Below are 18,180 nucleotides of genomic sequence, written 5' to 3' on the forward strand. Positions count from 1 at the left end.
TACCTATCCCAGGTTGAGAGTTGCTTCTTGATGGCCATTCAGAGTCTTCTCTAGCAAGGTGTTGTCCAGAGGGGTGTCACTGGCCAGGCCTCTGGGTGGATAGGTGGCATGGCTTAGTGCTGGTCCAGATGAAGAGGGCATCCCAAAGAGGTCACACTTTACCACCCCTTTTATAGGGGTGAGCTACCTGTGTCTCCTATGGGAAGGACATGTTCAGGCAAGACCAGTCCTGCTCAGATGCATATGTGCAGATCCAGGTGTCCTCATTGTCTGGGGGGATACAATGGTGGGGTTGCTGGTTTCTGTAGGGTCTTTGTCTTCCAAATATTGGGTTCCTCTAGGCTCTTTATCTTTCAAATGATGGGTTTTGTCTCTGTTCCTGAGTGAGGTCTGTGGTTCCTGAGTAAGTTAATGCAAGGCAATGGCCAGGTCATTGAGTTGATGGTCTGGTCCTTACTGATCATTCAGTAGAGGCTTGCCACCATTATGCCGCAAGCACCCACATTCATTCCCATTCATTCAGGAACCAATTTATATGAGAGTGGTTACAACATACTATACAATAGGTTCTCTCGGGGAGGGGACACAAGATGGAGGCTTGACATACAAAATGGAAACTTGACATTACCTTACAGACACAGGCCTAAATCATATAAATTCAATATAAATAAGTAAAAAATCAATCCAAATATAATAGGAACATAATATAATACAATACGAAACAGTAAAAATCAATACAAACATGGCAGAATACTATTTACATTATAAAAGGGGCTTGTTACTATAAGGGAGTATAAGAACTTAGCTTACCTAAAACTACTTACAAGGGACAGAAGGGGCAGAGAAAGAGTCAGAAATGGTTGGGGAAGGGGAGGGAATGTATTTTTTAGTTAAAAAAAAAAACCAAAAGAAAAACTTGGGGGGGGTTGCTACAGTACTATACCCTGCCAATATAGTTCATAATGCATCCTTATCTGGTGGGGTCCATGAGCCACAGGGGCAAAAAATATGCATAACATACCTCAGTTTACCTACTCCTTCCCTTTCCTCCTCAGTTCTCCTCCTCTCCCTCCTGAACCTTAGACCAGTTGAAAATTTTCTAGAGGGTCTCAACCTCCACACACTTCTTTACTAGGAAAGCTGGAGAAATCTGTATTGTTTGCTGTTCTCAGGTAGCATAACAGTGGGTGTTTCAAGTTTCCCATGCTTCTAGGTTTGATGGTTGCCACACAGGCCTGAGAAAGAATTGTTTCCTTTTGTATTGCTACACTATCAGAAGCACTGGCTGCAGCCAGGACTGGGTATTTTAACTGACTGTGCTGATGCTCCTTTTGGGACTAAGATCCAGAGTTTTCTGGTTAGAGGGTCTTGCCTTTCCACTCAGGGTTAGACCTTTTGTGACATTTGGCATCAGGAAGGAATTTCACCCTATGGACAGATTACCATGAACTGCTTTTCCTCTGTACTTGGGTATCTTGCGGGTATTTAATAACCGCTGAAGCAGCAAGATATTTATAGGACCCTTGTCCCCCTGCTTTACCTCTGGCAGATTAGAGTACTCTACATTTTGGGGGCAATATGCCTCTTTCCTATGATTCTATGATTCTGTGTGCCCAAACTTAATTGGACATGTCTTTCTCCCTGTTTGGATTTGGATTGTAAATATATTTATTTTCTTTTGTTTTTTTCACAAAGTATCTTTTGTGAAAAGTAAGTTTTTCCACTGCTGAGAACTACTGAAGCATTCTCTAGTTTCTTTTTCTATTGTCTTGGTTTGAATTGTGAATTGAATAAATAGGGTGAAGTTTTCAGACATGATATCAGCACAGTAGCCACCTAGTTTTAACCTAATTAATTATTGCCAACCTATGTTCTAGGATGGTCCAGTATTTCAGTACAAAGGCAAACTGAACAGTTAGGACATTATTATTAGCATGCAGTCAGTTATTTTTTATCATTCTATGCTGTACATAAACACAGTGCTTCTCCACCATAAGGATTATAAGAGCAAAGACCCCAATCCTGCATTTCCCAATGAATGGAGATGGGGGGGTCTGCCTACCAGGGCAAAATGAAGAAGCAGATTCTGCAGACTCTTTCTTGGGTTAAGTCTTTGTTTCTTGAAGTCACATGTATCCATTTTTATTTTTTAATAGTAGGTAGGGATTGTGAAGAAAAGTTGGCAAATCCCACCTGAGTAAAACCATCAGAGATCCTCAAACAACATGACTGAGAAAGATTTTGGAGCAAGGCCCATCTATCCATTCATGTATACATTCATTGCATGTCGGCCAAGTACTGACAATTCACCTAATGTTTTACTGCTGATCCTAATGCATGGACAGTTACAGGAAACAACTGATTCCCACTTCCTTTTATAAAAGGAAATATCTTGTTTGTGTGTCTTAAGCTCCTGCTTCCCTCTCTTACAACATGAGAGCAGGAGCACTAGATAAAACCTATTCAAGACCCCAAGTGAAATATGCCATTTAGTGTAGTAGTCCACTTCTCTATCCAAAGGGTCAGTGGTCCCTATTTTCTCATCTTGGGATCATCAGCAAAAAGCAGGTTTGGCCTCAAGGGAGATTCCAGTATTTGGCAAATGACCAGAAACAGTGACTGAATTTATACATAGATGGATGGATGACCCAGGTCTGTGACTTTGTTCCACAGTCTCTCAGTGATGTTCTCTGCTGATTACACTCAGGTGGGATTTGCAAGCCAGTTTCATGGACTTCAAGTTTAGAGCAGGCACAGAGAAATTTGTAAACTATAAATCTTAACCCTTTTGATGTTTTCTTACAACCATAACCATAACCTCAGTCTCAAATATCTCTTCCTTTGCATGAAGGATGAGGTGATTCTAGAAGTTAAGGATAAAGCAGGGAAGGCAGGTCTGTTGGAGCTATCATGGCAGAAGAGCTGGAGAACTCTGTTTGGAATGGGAAAAGTAAGTGAGAGGGGGCAACTCTTACAGAATCATAGAAAATTAGGGTTGGAAGGGACCTCAGGAGGTCATCTAGTCCAACTCCTTGCTCAAAGTAGGACCATCCCCATTTAGATCATCCCAGCCAAGGCTTTGTCTATCCAGGTCTGAAAAGCCACCAAGAATGGAGCCTCCACAACCTCTCTAAGTAACCTGCCCCAGTGTTTTACTACCCTTGAGGTGAAAATGTCTTTCCTAATATCTAACCTAACTTTCCCTTCCTGCAACTTCAGACAATTGCTCTTTGTTCTGTCATCTGCCACCACTGAGAACAGTCTCCATCCTCTTTTGGACCACCCTTCAGGTATTTGAAGGCTGCTACTAAATCATCTCTCAGTCTTCTCTTTTCCAGACTAAATAATACCAGTTCCATCAGCTTCTTCTCATATGCCATGTGCCCCCTAACCATTTCCATTGCCCTCCACTGGACCCTGTCCAATTTGTCCCAATCGTTTCTGTAGTGTGGAGCCCAAAACTGGACACAGGATTTCAGATGTGGCCTCACCAGTGCTGAAGAGTGGGGAATAATCATTTCCCTTGATTTACTGGCAAAATTTCTACTCATATATTCTAGCATGTCATTAGCCTTCTTTGCAACAAGAGGACACTGTTGGCTCATATTCAGCTTATTGTCCAGTGTAACCCCTGGGTCCTTTTCTGCAGAGCTGCTGCCCAGTCAGTCAGTTCCTAGTCTGTACTGGTGCATTGAATTGTTCTGTCTTAAGTACAGGACTTTACACTTGTCCTTATAGAACCTCATAAGATTTATTTTGGTCCAAACCTCCAATTTGGCCAGGTCTTTCTGAATCCTAACCCTACCCCCCAGAGTAATACTCCCCCCAGCTTGGTGTCATCTGTGGACTTTCTGAGGGTGCACTCTATGCCATCTTCCAGGTCACTGATGAAATATTGAACAAGACCAGCCCAGGACAGACCCCTGCAGCACTTGATTCCATCAACTGAACATCAAGCCATTGATTACTACTCTGTAAGCCTGATGATCCAGCCAGTTTTCTATTCACCTTATAGTCCATTGATCCAACCTGTACTTCCTTAGCTTGCCTGTGATAATGTTTTGGAAGACCTTATCAAAAGCCTTGCTAAAGTCAAGATATACCATATCTACTCATCTCCCTGCATCCACAGAGCCAGTCATCTCATGATAGAAGACAATAAGGTTGTTCAGGCATGACATACCCATGGTGAATTCATGCTGACTGTTCCTTATCACCACCTTCTCCTCTAAGTGCTTAAAATTTTTTTCCTTGAAGACCTGCTCCATGATTTTTCCAGGGACTGAGGTGATGCTGACCGATTTGTAATTCCTTGAATCTTCCTTCTCTCCTTTCTTAAATATGGGCACTATATTTGCCCTTTTCTAATCATCTGGGACCTCTCCTGATTGCCATAAGTTTTCAGAGATGATGGCCACTGACTCTGCAATCACAGCTTACTCCCTCAGCGCCCTCGGGTGCATCCCATCCAGCCCCATGGGATGTCCAGATTTTCTAAATAGTCCATAACCTGTTCATTTTCCACAGTTGGCTGCTCACCTCCTCCCCAAACTGTGTTGCTAGGGGCAGTAGTCTGGGAGCTGACCTTGCCTATGAAGACCAAGGTGAAACAGGCATTGAGTACTTCAGCCTTTTCTGCAACCTTTGTTACTAGGTTCATGCAGTAAGGGACCGACACTTTCCCTGATCCTCTCTTTGTTACTGATAAACTTGTAGAAACCTTTCTTGTTACCTGTCATATCCTTTGCTAGCTGCAACTCCAGTTGTGCTTTGGCCTTCCTGCAATTGCACTTTGGCCTTTGTTTATACTCTCAGTGCAAAGTATAAAGATATCACCACTTTCCAAACCATTGATTGTGTCCACACATGCAGTTAGTTTGAAGCAATACACTTCAGTGCATATCATGCCAGAGTTTATTGCACCTGTGGCTGCAGTACGCTGAGCTGGGTTGGAGCATCCTCGGCTAGTAGGGTACCTGGGGGGTCAGCCTGCCACCCCAGGGCTACTCCAACTTGACTCAATTTGCTGCAGATGTGCTGGATGGTGCACAAGAGTGCTCCAGTGCAGGGCTAACCAGCAGGCAGCCTCTGCACCATAGCACTCTTGTGCCTCAGACGCCCCATCAGCATCTACATGTGTTGCTGCAAACTAAAAAACTCCACTTCAGGATTTTACTTGTATTTTACAAGTACTAACCTGAAATGGAATTTATTAGTTTGTTGAGGCCTAACAGGGCTACATGTGTAGACACTGAGAAATTTACTTTAGAGCTAAATAAGCAACTCCTCAGTAAATGTCTTGTGTAGATGCACCCATTAACTAACATACTCCTTCTGAGTCACTGGCTATGAGTGACCTTTACTTATACAGGACTGTGCAAATTCCAGCCACCTGTGCCTACAAGAGCAGCTTCTCCGAGTTAGTAACTTATATGGAGGATAAGGCAATCAGAAGTGTTATTTAGGTTGGGTCATGGCCCACAGTATGGTAGTTGCTTTCCACATGAAGTGCCTCTTTTAGCATTAAATTTCCTATTTTCATCAACTAATAATTAGATGAGGAAGCCCAGGCTTTAGCATGAATTTAAAGGCAGTTTTACCATCCTTCCTTCATTTTTTGTGTGACTTTAATAATGATGGTATCAGTATGCTAGGGTTGGCTTTGACAGACTCAAACATCCAAGGGATCATCAGGATATGCCAAATTCTGTGAGCATCTGTTCATTCAAGTGGCACTTGCATAGTCCTTGCTAACCAAAACTGATGGATACTAGTATAAAACTAGCTTCAAGGTTGCAATAGCTCCCACTTTTATGTTAAATCTTTCTCCTTGCATTTCCCAAAAGCTTCTGGAATCTAAAGACAAGTAAGCTGAGAAAATTTCATGCTAAAGAATAGGTTCCTTGCCACCCCATTGTCTGTTGTATATTTTTATGGACCTAGTAAAGGAGCAGATAGGAACTACAATTCACTCATTCATCAGTCATTGCAATTTGCTAAACTAGGCAGGACTTGAATTTCTAAGGTAAAACCAAACAGGGAAAATGCATGCCTCTTTTTTTTTAGAAAGAAGCAAAATAGGGCACCTACTCATTTTTCTATCAGTGAAGCTTTCTAAGGCAAATGTATTGCACAAATCTTGTTGTCCATCGATAATGCTAATTTCCACTTAAAGGCTTTCTCTAGCTTAAGAGCAGCAATTTGCTAACTGAGTCATGACTTCCTCTCTCTAGTAATACAAGAAAGAAAATAAAAAAGAATAGGATAGATAGATTAGATAGAAAGATACTACTGGCAAATCCCTTGTTGAAGCAATAGGCTGTAAAGTACTGCATCTAATCAGTTTAAGATGCATCACAATACATTGTTTTGTTGCAGCACAATGCTACCACCTGTTTATTTTAAAAACACATCACCACTGTAAAAACACGACATATAAAAGCTTAAGGTTGACACTAGCTTCATTTTTATTTCATGAACCAGGCTGTTAAAGCAGGCTCCAAGGTAACTGGTTTCCACTAAAATGTTTCCACTATTAACACTTCTCCCATTTTAGAGTAGAAATAAACACCATATTTTAAAAAAAAATCAAACTTAGCTCCTGAGAAAGGTGCAGGATTGACAGGTTTAAAATCTGAAAAGATGTGACTTCTTTGCCCCTTGATGATGCAAAATGAAATTCTTAATGCTATCATTTTTAAAGGCTTCCTTCTCCGAAATTCAGGGTTTTTTTCTAGGGAAGCAGACTCTTGTATCTAGAGAATGAGGTGAATCATGACATCACCATAGACTGAAAGCTGATAAACTGTGAAATTAAAAGATTTTAGTTGCACTCTTTGAAACAGTTTTTATTCTTATTATTATTCTTATTTTACCATTGATTTAATTTCAGTGGTGGTTGATTCATTACCCTTCCTTTTCTATTAACGCATAGGAATAAGCAATATATATCATTCAGCCTTTTAATAGGTTCACTGTTGAAGACTAAACTTGAAATTCCTGATGATGTGAGGGTAAAAATGCCAGTTGGAATAGACTATAACAACAATAGCTACTTCTATTATTAAAATAAAAATCTAACCCCAGCCCCCTGAAAAAACCCCAGGATAAAATTTTCATAAGCACCAGACAACCAGTTGCCTAATTCCTATAGGATTGTAACAGGGAACCTTTACCCTGCTACAGAAAAAGAGGAATGGGACCTTGAAGGGAAGAGTTTTTGTGAACCATACAAAGGCAGCCAGTAAGACTAGGGTTAATAAACAGACCTGTGGTCAGGCAACTGGTAGATCACTGGACTAAATGTGGGTAAGGCTTGAATGGCAAATAAGCATGGATCAGTCTGACCTCGCAGATCGAAAGGCAAAGTGCTCCTAAGCTGAGAGGCTACTGAGGAGTGCCTGGATTTCTTCTGAGCTACCAGGGCCATGCAACTAAGGGTTGCACATCTTGCAGTAGCACATGACTAGAGTGAGGCAGTTTGTGTTACAGCTAGAGGGCTTATGATTTTGTTTCTAGTTTAAACTGATGGTTTGGGTGGGACTAGAAAGGGGTGGCTTGAAGATCCTGTTAGTACCTGAGGGGCACGTGACTGCCTTGACCCTGGGGTCAGGCTCAGAGGCACAGACAGGGGCCAAGGAGCCGAGAGTTGCCTGAGAGGGGAAGAAACAGGGCAAGAGAGTCCACAAGACAGGGGCAGAGGTTGGGGCCAGGGGCCCACAGCCCAGGAGAGGTAGAGATGGTGAAGCAAGGACTGGTGCCCAAGGAGCCAGACCCAGTAAAGTGGATCTAGGCCAGAGGGACCAGGATTTGCTTGAGAAGCATCTATGGATGCAAACCAGCATTCTGGTCGGTTTAGTAGCCACAGCATCGCATTGCAAGCTCATGTTCATCTTGTGGTCAATGATGATCCCCAAGTCTCTTTCTTCTGTAGTGCTAGCCAGTGTAGCACTGCTGAACCTATAAGGATGCTGCAGCTTTTTCTTCCCAAGGTGGAGAACCTTGCATTTTTCGGTGTTAAACACCACCAGGTTCTCGTCCGCCCATTTGCTGAGCCTGTCCAGGTCAGCCTGGATCGCCCGCCTAACTTCTGGCATGGATGCTTTGCCCCAAAGTTTGGTGTCATTGGCAAACTTGGCCAGTCCACTCCTGACTTCAATGTCCACATCGTTAATGAAGATATTGAACAATATGGGTCCAAGGACAGAGCCTTGGGGGACCCCACTGGTCACAGGACACCATGATGAGTGACTGCCATCAATTGCAACCCTCTGAGTCCGACCACAGAGCCAATTTTCCAGCCAGTGGATCATGGTAGACCCAAGGCCACAATTGGCCAGTTTTGCCAAGATGTGATCATGGGATACCAGATCAAAGGCTTTTTTGAAGTCAAGATATATGACATCAATCTCTTCTCCCTTGTCCAGGTGATAGGTCACCTGGTCGTAGAAGGAAATGAGATTGGTCAAGCAAGACCTACCCACAACAAACCCATGCTGGCTATCCCTTAGGATGTTGGCATTGGACAGTCCATTAAGGATGGCCCCTTTAATAAACTTTTCTAAGATCTTTCCCTGGATAGAAGTCAGGCTGATGGGTCTATAGTTAGCTGGATCCACTTTCCTCCCTTTTTGAAGATAGGCACCACATTGGCCTTCTTCCAGTCTTCGGGCACTACACCAGAGCGCCAGGAGTTTTCAAAGATCCGTGCCAGGGGCTGGGCTATGATGCTCGCCAGCTCCTTGAGTACCCTGGAGTGTAGATTGTCAGGGCTGGCTAACTTGAAGGTATCCAGCTTCTCAAGATGTTCTTTCACAAGGTCAGCATTTATGGAGGGCCAGGATCTCCCCCACCCAGACCTCCCTGTCCCATAGTGGGCATAGAAGTCCCACGGGACTGATGAAAGACAGATGCAAAGTACCCATTTAATAGGTTGGCTTTTTCCTGGGCGTCAGTTGTCAGTTGCCCCATCTGGTTCAGCAGGGGTCCAGTGTTGCCCTTGCTTTTCCTCTGGCTCCCCACATATCTGAAAAAGGACTTTTTATTGTCCTCGATGCTGGTTTAAGTTTAAGTAATTAGAAGGTGGTATCCATCACCTCATTTTTGTTTACAAATGCTTTGAAGATTACCTTTAAAATGACTTCGCTTTACCAGTGGAAGATATGCAGCCTAGCTTACCTTCATGTGTCTAATCCATCATAAGAATATAAGAAGTGCCATACTGACTCAGTATCCTGTCTCTGATAGTGACAGCATTAGATGCTTTAGAGGCAGAGCACAGGAACAGGGTATACGTAGAGGACGCTATTCCAGTTATACCTCCCCTGATATCCACCATCATTGGTTTGGAGGTGCCAGATGATACACTTTTGACTGTTCTGTTTAATAATTATTAATGCAGCTAACCACTATGAATTTGTCTAGTCCCTTTTTGACCTGGCTATGCTATCTGCCTTTAGGTCCTATAGTAATGAGTTCCAGAAGTTAATTATGCACTGTGTAAAAAAGTATTCTCTTGTTAGTTTTAAACCTTTCTGCTGCTAATTTCAGTTGGTGTCCCATAGTTCTAGTATTCTGGAGCTTGGTAAATAACATTTCCCTACTATCTATTCAGTTCCCTATTCTCCATAACTGAAGTTCCAATTACCCCCAACTATAAGGAGGACCTTCTACAATACAACTCCAAGTCAGCTTTCCATAGTATTTTTCTTCACTTCTATTCACTATTGGCTGAACACTCAGTATTTGTGGGTGCCAACAGACATTTTCTTTATGCCACCCTCATGCTATCCTAGCTTGTTTGGACACTTACAGAGTGACAAAAATGTTGTTGTGACCAAAGGTAGTCACAAATTTTGGATATCTGTGGAAGACATCTGTTTGCTTATTGCATGCCCCAGGAACTCCACTACAGGGGATTTCTGTAGCATGCATATCAGGCCACTGTGTCCCAACTCCAGGCAAATATCTGATAGTAGGAAAACCCCCATGAGGTGGTTCCTTGCTAGCTGACATGTACCATAGGAACCCTTGGAGAACATATCAGCCTGCTGCATCCTGACTCCACATTCTCTATGTGGGGAGTGGCAGACACCTAACCCTGTGGGACAACAGCCCCAACCAATGTCAGGAAATACCGTTTAGCAGATCAGCTGTGCCAGGACACAACCAGCACATGATCCCACTCCAAAAATTATGTCTGTTTATACTCTGGTTAAGCTACTAACTGTATGGTTGAGCCCATTTTCCACTGGCTTCTAGCTTCCAAAGGCAGTTGTTACACTATATAAATATTCATGGAGCTCAAGTGCTATCAGTTGAGTAAGGCAGGCAAAGTTCTTTGGGTAAGAACTTTGTCTACCTATGTCCTTAGACCAACATGACTACAACCTATACCCATCAGTCAAGTAATACTTTGCTTACAGTGGCTTATTTGACAGCAGAATTTCACCCAGGATAGTCTATATCCAATCCCTGAGCTGCTTAGTCCTCTGAGCAGACATGGTTTCTGATAAAGACAATATTCATTTAATTTGCAACAGTTTCCATCACATTCACCAGTATCCAAGTTTGAAACTGTAATTACCTCAAATAGGACAAGTTTGCAAATAAATAGTTCAAACCAAAATGATGAAATAGCACTTGTCAAGTACATCAATATGGGTCTTGTGGGGACTAATTATTCTCTCACTTATCCTACACTACATCAGGAATAAATCCAAGTTGGAGCTCCCTCAGTAAGAGAAGAATAATGTATATTGTATTTGTACACCAGAGTGGCATGGCTCAAGAGAGCCCTTCTGATTGTGAACCTTGTTATTTTAACAAATGAATCCTGCTTGCCTCATTATTAATCTTCATTTTACTTTACAACTCATTTGTTTAAGAAACAGGTTTTACTGCTGGGCTACAAACTAGAATGAGGAATGATGAAAAGATTATATTACAATAGATTCTACTCTCGATTAGGTTATTTTAAATGACCTTTAACTTGTCTTTAATGCCAGGCTGACCAATTATTTACCTACTGTTTGTATTTGAAAGTCATGGTTCTGCTATTGTAAGAGTGAAGAAGCTTAATATTGTGGGTTTCATATTAATAAAGCCATGTCCCTACATGTCAGTGTAATTGTTACATGCCTGGCTAAAGTATACAGGAAAACATAGCTTTATTAAATAATCAGGATTCAAAAATCGTTTTGACAAAAGTACAGGATCTTCAAGTCCTTGTTTGCACACTTAAATCAGCTGAAGGAATCACTGGAGAATATAGACACTAATCCCTGCCACATGAAAAAAGATAGAATGTGTTTTCCTTTATTAACAATTAACTTTATATTCTGACTCCTCAGTAACACATTTATTGAATTTTTTTATATGGAGCAGTAGTATCCTTATTTAGGTTCCTAAAAAGTGACCTGTTTTCCAGAAGTATTGATAACTGAATGAGTCCCTTCTGTTTAAATGCAGTAGAGTAGCAAAGTGGGGCAATTGGTGCACCACCTTCAGGTGCTGAGGCGGAGGGAGCCCAAAAATAGCAGCCAGTGCACTGCCAGCCTGGCTACCATTGCTGCCCGCAGTGCAGCCACTGATGCTATATTGAGTGCTACTACCCAGGGTGCAGAAGTGCATGGATCTATCTCTGCTTCAAATGGAAGGTCCTGTTTGCTCAACATTTTTAAAAATCAGATATCTTAAAAGCCTAACTAATTTAGAAATATACCCCACCCTACCCCAAAAAAATCTTTATTTTCTGATTTTGTCTAAAGTTGTGTGTAGTCATGATGATTAAAACAATACAAGTCAAATGAAGGGCATTCATATTTTTATTATGACACTGCTCAAAATCTTCCATTTGTGTTTTTGACAGAAAAAGGCTTTTTCAGTAAAAGTTTCACTGATAGAATTTCCAATGTAGTAAAAATGTTTAGCTTTTACTGAGAAGCTGAAAAATCAGTGTTAGATTTTCCATATTATTTAAGGAAAATTAAAAACAATCATTTGCACTGAATTTTTTTCACAAGGGAACAAGTGATTTCCTGACTTTAGTTAATAGTAGTTTTCTAGGAACTTATGGCATTGTTTAAGACTGATGTGTGCATACATGGCAACTATACTGGACACTATTTTTATTATATGAAAGTCATGACTTGGTGGGGGTTGTTCTTCCAGCTTTGCTGGGGAGAAGTCCTGAGGTCTGAGAGGAATCCTTGGAGAAGAGAAAGGATCATAGAGCCAAAACACCAGGATTTGCATGAGATACTGTTAACAGTTGAAGTGGTCTTTTCTATTAATTGATAGTTTAAGTTTTGGCATAATTTTGTGTTTCAAACTTTATTCAATTTTTGCCAGGAAGTTCACGGCCTTGCCTTTCCTAACAGGTTAGTATTGCGTTGCATTGTGTAACATGGTGAGGATGGAGAAGGGGTAACCCAAAGAGCCAAATTACCAGTGGAAAAATACGTAATTGCATTGTAGAAACAAGAGGTACCCCCCAAAAAGAAAGTTGAGAGTAGGGGCCCCTAGATACCCTCCTTTTGGTACCTGGGTGGAGCACTGTAGCCCAGTAAGGGCTGAAGAGTTCTTCTGCATCCTTACAGGGGTGACAGCAGCAACTGAATGGCAGGGGAAAAAAGAGCCTCGATTTGTAAGCTCCTGGTCTCTCTGTATTAGAGGGCACCTGGGAGCCGGCCATATTGTTGAGAGCAAATTAAGATGCTCATGGCTAGCTCATGTTAGGACAGTTCAAGTTAGTAAAGCCATTCACAGGTGAGACTATAAGTAGGCCGAATGACAACATTCTGGTCCTCAGTTTTGTAATTTTCCATATGACACCCTTAGGTACAATGGGTAGAGTACTGTGCACACATGTGCAGAGCCCTGGCATGCCGCATGCACTACTGCTATAAAGGGCTTTGATTGACAGAACCTGTGTGCGGGCATGTAGTATGCTGTATGTATGTATGCATGTATGTGTGGCTGGTGTTCTGTGTGTGTGAGGTGGTGAGGGTACACTTGTGAGAGAGATTGTATAGGAATGCCTGAGGGCCTGTAAGGACCGATTCATAGAGAGACAGTGATTGAGGGGACCAGGAGAGAGTGATAGCTTGTGTGAATGGGTACAGATCTTCCGCAGAATCTGGGTCCTCTGCAAGGAGCAAGGATCCCTGGAGCAGTCGGAGACCACTCCTCAGCACACCACTACACTCAATCAGCGGTTGGCTCCCTGACATTTTTCCCATCAGGTGCACAAGGGCTTTGGTAGCAGCCTCACTGAGTAGTTGGTGAGTATCCCCCCATACCCTGGGAACGGATACTTTTGTGGGCTATGCTTTCTGTCATATACCCTTGTAAAAAAACAGTGACCAGTAATAGGGTAAGCTAAGCCCTGGCACTGGGTCTGAAGAGGCAGACAGAGCCGACAACGGCAGTGGTCCAATAAAATCTTTCTTGTGATTGCTATCCCTTTGTTCTGGTTATCGGATTTATACTGAGTGTTGATTGTTACTGGTGTCCTTTATATATATTACTAACAAAGTAGGGGCTGTTTTGTGTTTCTTTAATAAACCATTTCATTCAGGTACTACAAGCCTTCCTATCAGTGATTATTAATTAAACCGGTGACAGATACGGACAGGGCCAAGATCCACCTTACTTTTCGGGGAGAAGTCTGAGGAGAAGCAGTTGTTTAGGCCAGCTTCAAGATTTGGTTAAAAAAGGTGCGATTTTTCCCCAACAGTATAACCAGATGTCCAGCAAGGGCGGAAGGGCAGGAGAGAGTGACAGGAGGACTGTGCACAGAGCCAGGCAGCCATGAGTGTAATGCAGACACCACTGAGGTTGATGAGGGGAGAGTCTCTGTGACCCAGGAGTTCACAGGACCACCCAGCAACAGGTACCTGAGCCCCAGGAGAAGTTGTGGGAAGAGAAAGCCCTATGAAGCTCCCACAGGTTTAAACTATAACCTAAATAGGAAGCCCCTGGGCTATAATGAAGAAGAGTTAATGTAGGCAGTTAGCCTTCTTACCCATGTGCTCCACATCTCTGAGTCCTCAATGCTGGCTGCTGTCACTTGTAGCGTTGCTGCAGCTTTGCTTGGAGCTTCCAGAGTCCACCCTCTGTCTCAGCCTGGGCTCCTCTTGCTAGCTCAGACAAGGGTTTATATAGCTCTGGCCTGGGCCCGCTCACTCACCTGACAGCCCCCAGTCAGCTCCTGTTCTGCTGGCAAGCTTTGCTCTGAAGACTTGAGTCTTAAACGGGCCGCTCTTCTTCCCAGTAACAGGGCTAGGGTTCCCCGTTACAGGGAGACAGTGGGTAGACATAAAATGTTGGACTATGTATCCATAATTGGGGCTTATCCATGGCTTATTTTGGCTCCACCAACTCTGAAAGAATGTAAAGCCAACTGAACTATCCAGTTAAGAAATCCTCTTCAGGTGGGAGAAGGGGAGTTACTTTGATTAGAGCTACGTTCTAACAAACCCAAGCACAGAGGTGCACTGAGGGTATGTCTGGATAAAGAAGTATCTGGACAGATGATCACTTAGCTCCAGCTGCTCTCAATTGTGATAGGGATTCCTGAGGGGCCATTTTAGATGAGCATAAGTTAGACCTCTAGTGCATTAACTTATAGGAATTATAAAGCAGCAAAGTTCAAAACTAGCATTGGCATTCTAAGTTTTTTCATAGTATATTATATACAATGCTTTCATCTGCAGTTTCACAAATAACTTGGGAGAAACCTAGTGCAAAGTATGTATTAACTTAAATTTCCTTACTTTTGCTGCTGTGTCAAAATCTTACTATTATTTTAACATACCCTCTTCTAAATTGCCTACTAAAAGGCCATAGACTGCAATACTTCACAGCATCAATTTAACTGTATACCACTTTATTGCATTTATACAGAAATTATGATTAGGGTGTTAAGATCTACTTGGAGACTCTGTATAGATTGTTACAGAATTAACTCTCATAAACTGTTAAGAAAAATAAAGCAATGTCTAATTCAAGCTCTAACTCCAAATCAGGCAGAGCAAGAATGAGTATGCTGCATCCAAGGCACATGGTCTCTTGGACATGTATATTGACAATATGTAAATCAGCTATAATTCTAAAAACTGAAATCTATAAGTTAGATTTTAGCACGTTTCTAGTCAATGTATCTGAGCCAAGAAACAACATATGGAACTTCATTAAGTAAGCTTTATTCTGTGTCTACCAGAAAAGAGGAAAAAAATTATAATTTAATTACTCCCTAGAGGAAGCTGTTGCTTTTTTTTCTAATACTACATCTTCAGAACCAGTGGGCTATAGAATCAGTTCAGAGAACCAGACAGTTTATTAGTTCAAAGAGTAGGACTAATTGGAAGAAATATACCCTTGTAAGAATTTTTTTCTGTGGTCATTGTGTCATGTGCATGCAGTTGTATTCTTATGATAAAAAGACATAATTTTCTGTATCCGGTATACACTTAGAATTTTAAGATGGGACAGGCAGAACAAAAACATTTTAAAGAACAGATGTAACTTTTATGAAACATTTCTAGTTCCATAAAACTGCACTGAGATAATTTACTCTTTTCCAGAAGTTTGCTATATATTACCAGCAGGGCTTCAAATTACAGGAACAGTGTCACGGTATCTACGGTATCCATTCCTTTATTAGAAATATCAAAATACTTGTGTTATCTAAAGGGTGTGTTTTACCACCGAACATGGTGGAATCTGCAAATTTTCTAGGTGTACTCTCACTTTCATTCTTTACAATATTAATGAAGCTATTGAACAGTGCTGTCCATAGAACAGACACGTAGGGAATGCTGCTTCATAACTCCCTCCATATTCGTATAATTATTCTTAATAATATGGCCAAGTTTCTAATTTTTGTAAGTCATTTAAGTTTCAACTCATTTTGCAGAAAAAGTTTTTTGCTGAACTTCCAATCCTTCTTGCACATTACTATGGCACATTCTCATGCCCATAATATATCTTTAAGAAATAATCAGCTTTCTTAGAATTCCTTTCCCGTTGGACTTACTTCCCAGAAGATCATGCCTAATAGTGGTCCAAAGTTGTTAACGTCTGCTTTTCTGAAGTAAAATGATTATTCTGATGTTCTCCTTTCTTCCTTTTCTCAAAAGTACAAAATCTATCATTTTATGATTACTGGGCACGTCTACACACAATGCTAAAGGGCAGTAGACTAATTCTGTTGTGTATTAGCACATCACAGTGAAAGCCATGTTAATGCACTAAAGCTCAGTAGAATTAATCTACTGTGCATTAAGTGTCACTAAAAAGGCACGCACTGGTGCTACTGTGCAGTTGCACCAGTTACTGCACATTGAATTACTACTACCTGTTATTACAAGTACTAAACTTATTGCTCAATAACTATGATGCTTTAATGCACATGTAGATGTGCCCACTGTCATCTGAACTCCTTTCCACGTTCTGACCAATAACAATTTATTAGCTGCTAGTTTAATAGCTGTCTATTTTACATCAGTTATGGTTTGTTTATTTAAATATAAATTTGTATTAATTATGAAGTACATAAGTTAAACTGTAGTAAACCATTTTTATTCAGTATTAAAGTAGCCTTAATCAATTTATCTGACTTCACTTTGAGTGCAGAGTAGGAGTGTACACAGAGTCATGGAATCATAGCAAATAGATATAGGGAATTTCAGGAGGTCTAGTCCAATCCCCTGTTCAAGGTGGGAACATCCCTGATTTACAAGTGGCATTCCTATTACTACAATCAGGATGGTATTGGCTTCTTTTTTTAATTTAATTTAATTTAATTTAATTTTTGTCCTTACTGTCCACTGTAATGTCCACCTCTTTTTCTGAAATACTAACGCCTAGCCACTCATCCCTGATCCATATTAAGTATAGGGTCTAGTGTACTTTAATTCAAAGTTTTAGTGTTGTTTAACTAATCTACTTTAAATTCACAGTGGATGCGTCTACACGTGCATTTACACCGGCTGCTATTTACTGCACAGGAAGAGGGAATTGGCCGGTGTCTACACTTGCAGGCATTAAAGCGCATTAACGCTGTGTGTGGACTCACATGGGATTAAAGTTAGTCTCAAATCAGTTCACACACACAGTGTTACTGAGCAGTAAGGCACCCTCATGTACGTTACTGTGCTATAACTAATCAGGCATAAATTTGATTATGCAGATATCAAATTTACACTCAAATCAGCATAAGTCATCATATTTATGGCACTATATGGGTATGCACATGTAGATCTGCGTCTGTACTGAGCAGTAATTTTGTTTACTGCACAGTATATGTGAATGTGTAGATGAGCCCAATTATAATTAATTTAGGTCAATGTTCTTTCCAAACTGTTTGGGGTATGAAAATATGAAGTAAAAGGGAATGGAGTTTTACATAGTCACAGAACCCTTTAAGTTACTTCTGCCACAGAAACTACACCTATAAAGAGCTGATGCAAAGTCACGTGACCAGGGCAAGGAATGGTGCCACACTGCATTCTGGCCTGTTTTGCCATTACCCCCATGTCTTTGCAGAACCACAGATGACCTATCATGAAACTACACCTATAAAGAGCTGATGCAAAGTCACGTGACCAGGGCAAGGAATGGTGCCACACTGCATTCTGGCCTGTTTTGCCATTACCCCCATGTCTTTGCAGAACCCCAGATGACCTATCATGAAAACCCATGAATTCCATAGAGCAAAGTTTGAAAATCACTGTCTTAGAGGGCCATAGGGCAAAGTAAAATTGGATTTGTAGGCTTAGTCTTCAACTACTGTGTTTATCTGTCTCAACTCTAGTGACCCAGCCAATACTTAAGTAATGAGTTTCTTTCAAACTAGAAGAACACGTAGGGTCAGAAACCAAACCACTCTGACCCTGAACCAGAAACAATTGCAGTAGAAAAGGTCTTGATGACTTCAGTGGGATCTGAATAAGACCCTTTAAGATCAGTAAAACAAAGCAGAAGAGATTAGATCAAAATCTCATTTTAGCCTCAGACTGAATCTAAATCTTGAAAGTGTGATGCACTGCAAGCTTTTAAAGATCCAAAGTACTGGATAAAATGACTCATAGATAAAAATGTGCTGAGGACAAAATCTTTAGATGTTTAAATACATCAGCCTTTCTTAGTGATAAAATACGTTCAGATCAATATCCC

The sequence above is a fragment of the Crocodylus siamensis genome, chromosome 3 (assembly GCF_052110815.1).
Source record: "Crocodylus siamensis isolate JL-2025a chromosome 3, ASM5211081v1, whole genome shotgun sequence".
NCBI lineage: Eukaryota > Metazoa > Chordata > Crocodylia > Crocodylidae > Crocodylus > Crocodylus siamensis.